Source organism: Nannospalax galili, unplaced genomic scaffold (assembly GCF_000622305.1).
Source record: "Nannospalax galili isolate Female #2095 unplaced genomic scaffold, S.galili_v1.0 scaffold155, whole genome shotgun sequence".
In the NCBI taxonomy this organism is placed as follows: domain Eukaryota; kingdom Metazoa; phylum Chordata; class Mammalia; order Rodentia; family Spalacidae; genus Nannospalax; species Nannospalax galili.
Window position 1 is genome coordinate 4,098,939 of NW_008339923.1, and position 7,822 is coordinate 4,106,760.

Below are 7,822 nucleotides of genomic sequence, written 5' to 3' on the forward strand. Positions count from 1 at the left end.
CTGCTTCCTCTACTTCCTGGTCTACTGCAGTGTCAATGGCCAACATGAGTATGCCCTTCCTTCCCCACTATGATGGCCTAAAATCCCCTGAAGCATAGACAGAATAAATCTTCCCTTATTTTGCTTCTGTCAGGCATCTTGGTCACAGTAACATATAAGCTTAATGATAAGGGCATGATGAGAGTCCTGGTTAGAAAATGGAGTTCACAGGCTGGGTGACCAGGAACAATATCCAAGCCCACTCTGTAGAACTGGTCTGTTGAAGACTCACTGCCTCTCCCACTCAGCATCAGGCACTCTGGAGGCTGCTGTCGTGGCCAGTGTCTCTGCATGGGGCCTGGCACCCATCTCTTTCAGAGGACTCCTGCACAGTGGGTGGGAGGGGGAGTGTTGAGCTTCAAGTTGAGACAGATGTGTCTTATTGGAAGATTCCACGTGACTAGCCACATGACATAAGCAATGGGATCAAGGAAAGGATTCCTATAAAACAAAAGGAAGTCCTACCTTCTAGATGAAAGACTCCCCAAGGAGAATCTAGTCTACTGAAGGCATAATTCTACCGTTCCTTGTTACTGTCTTCCAAGTCTCTCCTTTTAGGAACTCAAGCACCACAACTGTTCTTGATTTTGTCTTGCTACCATCAGCAAAGACTTCAGTATCCATAGCAGTACTCACTCTGATAAGGTGGCATCCCAATTATCCCACCATATATTAAAAATATTGCAGGTCAAAAACACATTGAATCCACCTGGTCAGCAATGCAATGCCCTGTAGAGTACTTGTCCTTCAAACTTACCACCAGGCTAACTGGGAGCTGCCCCAACTACTGCTGTTGCTGTCCAGCATCGGGAAAGAGGACCAGACCACAAACAGCTAGCCAGACCAGGAAAAGAACCAGATTCAAAACTGGAAGCATAGCTTCTGCTGAATGTGAACTGCTTTTACAACATTGTAAAGTGAGTCATTCCTAAGCAGAGGTATGACAAGTCAGGACTGTCTGTATTACTTTACAAATCTGTGATTGTTGGACTGCAGTCTGTCCTTCTGATTCTGCCTTTGTTAAGTAGTTTCTTGACCAGCCTCTCTGTATCATGCCTAAAGAAATGTCTGTCATGATTCTTCCACCTAGCTCTGCTCTGTCCTGTTTAGCTGTGAGGAACCTTGCTCATTCCAGGCCACTTTCTCTCTGCCTCCACATTAAACTCATTCAAGAAACTGAAAGGGGAGCTCAGAGGGTCATAAAAGGGGATTTAGTCCATCCTTTTCTCCTGTGCCTCTGCTTGGCTGCCTGACTCCTTTTTTTCTTTTTTTAAAATTTATTTATTATTTTCATTTTATGTGTATGACTGTATTACCTGCATGTATGTAAGTGCATCTGAGTCATGCAGTGCCCACAGAGGTCAGAAGAGGGCATCAGATCCCCTAGAACTGGAGTTAGGGATGGTTGCTAACTGCCAGGTGGTACTGGGAACCAAACCCAGGTCCCCTGCAAGAGCAGCCAGTGCTCTTAACCACTGAGCCATCTCCCCAGCCCCCAGTGACTCCTTGTGTCTAAGGACCACACCTCAGTCCTTTTTCTTCCTTGTTATTGGGCTCTTTCTTATTTCCCTTGTCCTCCAGACTACAATCCAAATGCACTTGACATGAAAATTATTTGGCCAAATTCATTGGGCCCTGCCTTATATTTACTAGCTTTCCTGGCCTTTTTACTTGACTGAGCCAGTCTACTTGCTGCAAATGTCCAAAGATCTGCAGCCAAATGGCTGCTGTCAAATCCCTTCCTACCTGCCCACATGTCACCTGTAGCCACCTCAGCCTTTCTACTGCCCTTGGTCTCCTTTAGTCATCCCAGCTGGCCCCTTCCCACTTCTGTTTTTATCTCTTATCCAAGCTATCCCAGCATTAGGGCAATGAACTACTCATGACATTGCATATATTGTTTTTGAATGTTCCCCATGTTCAAGCTGGGAAATAAGGGCTTGGAACTGTAAAACACTGGTTCCTTATTTGCAAATAGCAATTCTTCTTAGAGTCATAATATTCTGACCTTGTAAGTGAGAAGAGAAAATATCATGTAGAAAGCCAGGGAAATAATTTTGGGGCACAATGTCTATTTATGTATCTGTGTTGTTTCCAATGGATTCTTATGTTCGGTGAATCTGAGAAGAGAAGATTGGCATTATAGTACAAGACTGCTTCCTGTATACCAGCCTCCTTGGGAAGGCCCTAGAGCCCCTGCCAAGGTGCATTAGGGACAAACACATCTCTGTCCCTATGGCCTTTCGGAAAGATAAAATCTACTTTCCTTGATGCAGAGGTTGTAATATGAAATTTCTGGCAGTGTGGCTGCCTGGTGTTGTATCCTTCATTCAGCACCATACTCTCTCCTCCAACTTATAAGGTCAAAGTGCTATGATCCCAAGAAGGAACGCTATTTGCAAAAAGGAAATCAGTATTTCAGCCCAAAGCCTTTTATCTTCTAGGTCAAGGATGCAGATGCCTTTTATTTTTCTATATGAACCAGAATGAGGAGTGCACTGCTCCAGTGCTAAAATCATTGAATACAAGTTTGAATAAGAGATAAAAATGGATTATCTTTCATCAGGACCCAATCATTGATGATTCTTCAGAGTAGGTAATAGACTTATTTGCTCAGAAAGTGCCCTTGACAGGAAATGTTTCTCGAATCCAGACTTGAATGAAAACGTGCCATCTTTGAGACATATCTAAGGTCTCACAACCTTATTTTTAAGCACCTTCCTTGTTGACAGATTCTGGCTCATGTGCAGAAACTACAGGTTCATAATGATTCATGTTACCATCATGGGGAGTCTAAATTTTGAAATCATGAAGTTTCTGGTCATATGCTTTTCTGCTGTTATTCAGTCCCTTGTATCTACACTGCCTGGTTCCTATTCAGCCCCTGTGTCTATACTGTCTGGTCCCTATTCAGTCCCTGTGTCTATACTGTCTGGTCCCTATTCAGTCCCTGTGTCTGCACTGCCTGTGCAGTACCTGGTCTTCTAGTTGGTTTTTCTTTATTCCCAGTTGCAGAAGCCATCTCAGGAGAACCAGTGGCAACAAAAAAATCTGATATACTCTGTGATTCTCATAGGCAGACATAATTTCTTATGTTTTAATAAAATCATCTGCTGAAATATGAGCAGGTCTCAAAAGAGAATGTAGAGAAATACTTCCCCTCAGTGGAACAAGTATTCCCTCTTAAGTGACAGCAAATAATACTTAAAGAAGTCTAATTAAGAGGTCTGCTTCTTTTCAAGTGTGACATCTCTCTGCTTAGGAATCGGATTTGCTGAATCCTAGTTCAGCAGGGCTCTGATTGGACACATCTTGGTGTCCGGCCTAATCAGTCAACGGTAGAATGTACTTGATTTGGAAGGGCTGAGTCCTTGTAGTTCAAAATTGAAAAAATGTCAAGATGGACAGGAGAGACTGTTAAGAGAGTCTTCGAGCGACATATGGGCCGTGGAATAATCTGAAGAGCAGCCCCTGGCAGGGAACTGGAGACATCAATTCCCAAGAGGACAAGAAGGAAAAAGACTTAAGAAACTTCTATAGTCAACTTCCAGACAGTATTGTAGAGACCTTTAGTGGATAAGCAAGAGCTTAGTCACAGGAAAAAAAGAAGGCAAGTAATACCTGCTGTGTGACAACAGGGAGATGTGAACAAGTCAACCAAGACAGATCAAAGTTAACATTCCACCAAAGTCCAACATGGTGAACAAATGAGTTGGGGAGGGGATTATTTAGAGGAGTCTGTGTGACAGGCAACTTGCAGAGGCATCAATCACTTAAATGCAGCTGCGCCATCAAAATACTCTCTGCTGTAGGCAAGGGCTCATGGAAGCTGCATTCCAGGAGCTCTCCACAAGACTTTCATGTAACTCAGGAAGTCAGAGAGTCTCCTCCAGCAGGCCCTACTGTGTATATAACCTTGGGAAAGGACCTTGCAAATCTTTAAGTTTCAAGAGCTTCCTGAGATTTGTGAATTTTTTTTTTTCTTTTTTACTTCCTGAGTCTTAAAGACCCTCCCTCAAGGAAGGACTGTTTCAATTTGGAGAAAATTGCTACACAAAGAAGGTCAAGGCTACAGCATATGCATAGCATATACCTCAGCCATCAGGAGTTCTACTGGATCAGTCCACATCTATCCAACCAGTGATCAAGTTGAGTGAATATCCCACATGTATAGATCTTTATTCTGGTTGTTTCCCACTCACCCCCATGGCCACAGCTAGTGCACTCCTCCCCGTCAGTACCAGAAAAAAAACCTAACTCTAATTGAATTGGCCTCTTTCCAAGTCATTCTCCTAGTGGCAGACTGTATGAGCCTTGAAAAATGCAAACGTCTCCCATCTATTTCCTGCTTCAAATCTTTCCTACCTCTACCTACCCTTGATATCAGTCCATCTCCTTTGTCATGCCCCTTGGATTCTGCCCAGTCCCTCCCCTCCCCCAACTCTGCCTCCTTTTGGTATCTTTCCTGACCCAGAGTGAACTCTTATAAACTAAAGAGCTCTACATTTTCATTCTTGTTCATAGGCACACATGTGTCTTGGAGCCTTGAGTAGACTATCCTTTCCACTTACAAACTTGGCATGCCAAATTTCTACTCCAGCTTTAGATGCAGACTTCCTTTCTCTCAGAAAATATTCTTTCATCTCACAACTTGTAAGTAAGTACCTCTGCTCTTTGTCCTTAAATCATCCAACCAACCTTATCCTGTTGGTTCACATCACTAAAACTTAATAGTTTCTTTCAGCCTTGACTGAACCTTGAGTGCTGTTTAAAGTGTGACCTATAGGATAGCAGCATTGATTGACATCATCTGCCAGAAATGTAGATTCTCAGGCACCGTCCCAGACCTACCAAATCAGAATCTGTTAACCAAAATCCCACATGCTTTATTTTACCTATTTATTATTTTAGGTGTTTTTTTTTTCTGAAATACAGTATCACTGTGTCACACTAACTGGCCTGGAAATTATTCTGTAGCCCAAGTTAATCTTGAACTCTGGTTCCTCCTGCCTCAGCTACCTGAGTACTGGGATCTCAGGCATATGTCACCACTTACCTGCTTTAAATCCTGTAGCACAGCACTCACTATAAACTCCATGAAAGTGAATTATTTTCCTCTTGCTCTCTGTGGTTTTCCCAGGAGCAGTATGATAGCCATACAATGCATATTTCTTAAAGAGATTAATTAATTAATAAAATAGAAACTCAGTTCTGAAATCACCCTTAGGCCATCACTTCCCCATGGAATCTTATGGTTTCAGGAGTCCATGTGGTACAAGGATGGTGGAGGAGTCAATCCAGGCATTACCTGGGCCCAATAACATAGGGCTCTGTTTGTGCCTGTCAGAGAAATCCCCTCATTGCTGTGTGTCATTTTTTTTAACCTATATGCTGGTCAGATAAAATCCACTCCTTGCCTTTCTTCCTGGACCTGTAGGAGACTGAACTGACATAGCACATGTAAGGAGAGTGTGTAAATAGGAATCAGTTGTTCAGAAAAGAGGAATCAGTACTTGATCTGCACTTTGGCCTTCTGCTCTGAGCCTTGTACCCTCCCTGGAGCAGGCGAGGCTGGACTTGGGCTTCCAGGTGGCAGGCAACAATTAGAGAAGATGGCTTTCCAGGTTACTTTCAAGGCCAAGGGTTTCCCAGGATTGCTGTGCCTGGTGCCTGGGTGCTGGTAGCCCCACCCTGGCCTCTCTCATGTTGAATTTATTCCAACCATTCAATAGGGATAATGAGCAGCAAGAAATCCATCAGTCCCCTATCAGCCCTGTAATCCTGACCCCATTTAACAAATCTGATGATACTTAGCGTACCAGCATGTTTGCTTTCTCTCTAGCAAATAGTCAAACATGATTAAACTCTCTCTTCATTTCCATATTAATAGTACATCCGTGTGAAGAATTTAGGAAAGCATGTTTCTGGAAGTCTCATTTTTGATTTCAGATTTTCTAGTGTAGAAATGACCAGAGACACACTGACAAGCACAAACACCCCCTCTGGTTGGAGAGCTCAGAGGGAATGTTCCCCTGTGGTTGCTTTGTATTTTTTTCTTTTTAAAATGGACACATAATAACTGTATACATTTACCAAGTTGAATGTGATCTAATCAGTTGGCATATCCACCACCTCAAGCAGTCATCATTTCTTTGCAGTGAGAACATTCAAAATCCTTTTAAAATTATTTTGGACTATATAACACTTTGCTAACCATAGTCAGCAGCCTGGGTCAGGGTGACCAGGACTTCCTCCTCCTGGCTGAGTGTAACTTTGTCCTCATGGCAAGTCTCCTCTGTAATTTTCATGGGACTGCTTCTGCTGGTCTATCTTCAAAATAGAGTAGTGAGCTTCCTGAGATCTGAATGAGGTCCCTTCTCATACCTAAGGACAGTAGTGACATTATTCCATCCCCTTCCAGAACTTCTCAGTTCCATCATCTTTAGGTCACAACCTTCCATTTCTGCTCAGTGGTCAGATTTGGAGCTGATACCAGGGCACACGTGAGAAGTGAAAGGACATATGCATGGGTGCCTGAGTCCCCAGCCTCCCTCAACCTACCTTGCAAGCTGACAGACCATCACACTGTCTCTTTCACAAAGATCTGGGAACTCTGAGACCCCACCATCACCTGTATGAGGCACTTGTATAGCCAAAGATATCACTAGGGATAACTATAGGCCTGAGAGATAGAAGACTGGGTCTGCCTCTGGGCCCTCCATGACAAACTTCATCATTCTGAATTAGTAGCTTCATCTGTAAACATAGAATTAATAATGTTCACCTTGTTATGAGGCATCTTAAATAAATGGTGTAAAGCACTTACTGGTGGAATGTAATAAGCACGCAATAGAAGTTGGCTATTGTTATTTTGTTTTGTTGACCTAAATAATATATTGCTATTCACTGTTCCTTTCTAAACAAGATCAAGAGCCACTGAGATAGAACTGCTCACAGGTACACCTCACCTATTTGGGTCCTTTCAGCATCGCAGTGTGTTCCAGTTTGCTGTGACACATTACTATGACCAAAACCAGCTTTGGGGAGGAGGAGTTTATTTCTTCTTATACCTTACAGCCCATCATCTAGGGAAGCCAAGGCATGAAGGGAAGCAGAGACCATGGAGGAGTGCTTCTAACTCACTCGTTTCCTCCTGGCTTGCTCAGCTACCTTTCTTACACAGCCCAGGCCCACCTGCCCAGGGATAGCACTGCCCACAGTGAACCAGGCCCTTCTACATTAATTCACAATTAAGAAAATGTCTCACAGACATTCCCACAGGCCAACAGATGGAGGAAAGTCCTCAACTGAGGTTTCTTCTTCCCAGATGACTCTGGTTTGTGCCAAGCTGTCAAAGAAACTAAGCAGCATACAAGGTAAGGAAGAAGGCAGTCTGTAGAGAGGAGCCTGGCTCTCGCTGCTTCCGCTCTGTTGTATTCTTTGTGGTCTTATAAAGAGCCCTTTTCCAGGGAATACTAGGTGTGTGATTTTCCCCAACTTTACTAACCATTCAGTTTCTTTTTTAAAAAATTATTTATTTAATAAACATAATTAGAAGAAGCATTTCGTTACAACAGCATTGACATATCCAATAACAATTTCCGGAGCTAAGATGCATCTCTTTCAAAATTGGCTGTAAATTTTTAGGTTTACAGTTGAATTGATACAGTTATACAATATTGAACGCAGTAGAAACCCTGTAAGATATAAAACTGAATGAGTTTTTACCCTTTAAAGAAGATCTCCATTTCAAGATATGCTGTTTCCTACATTTTTTAAACTT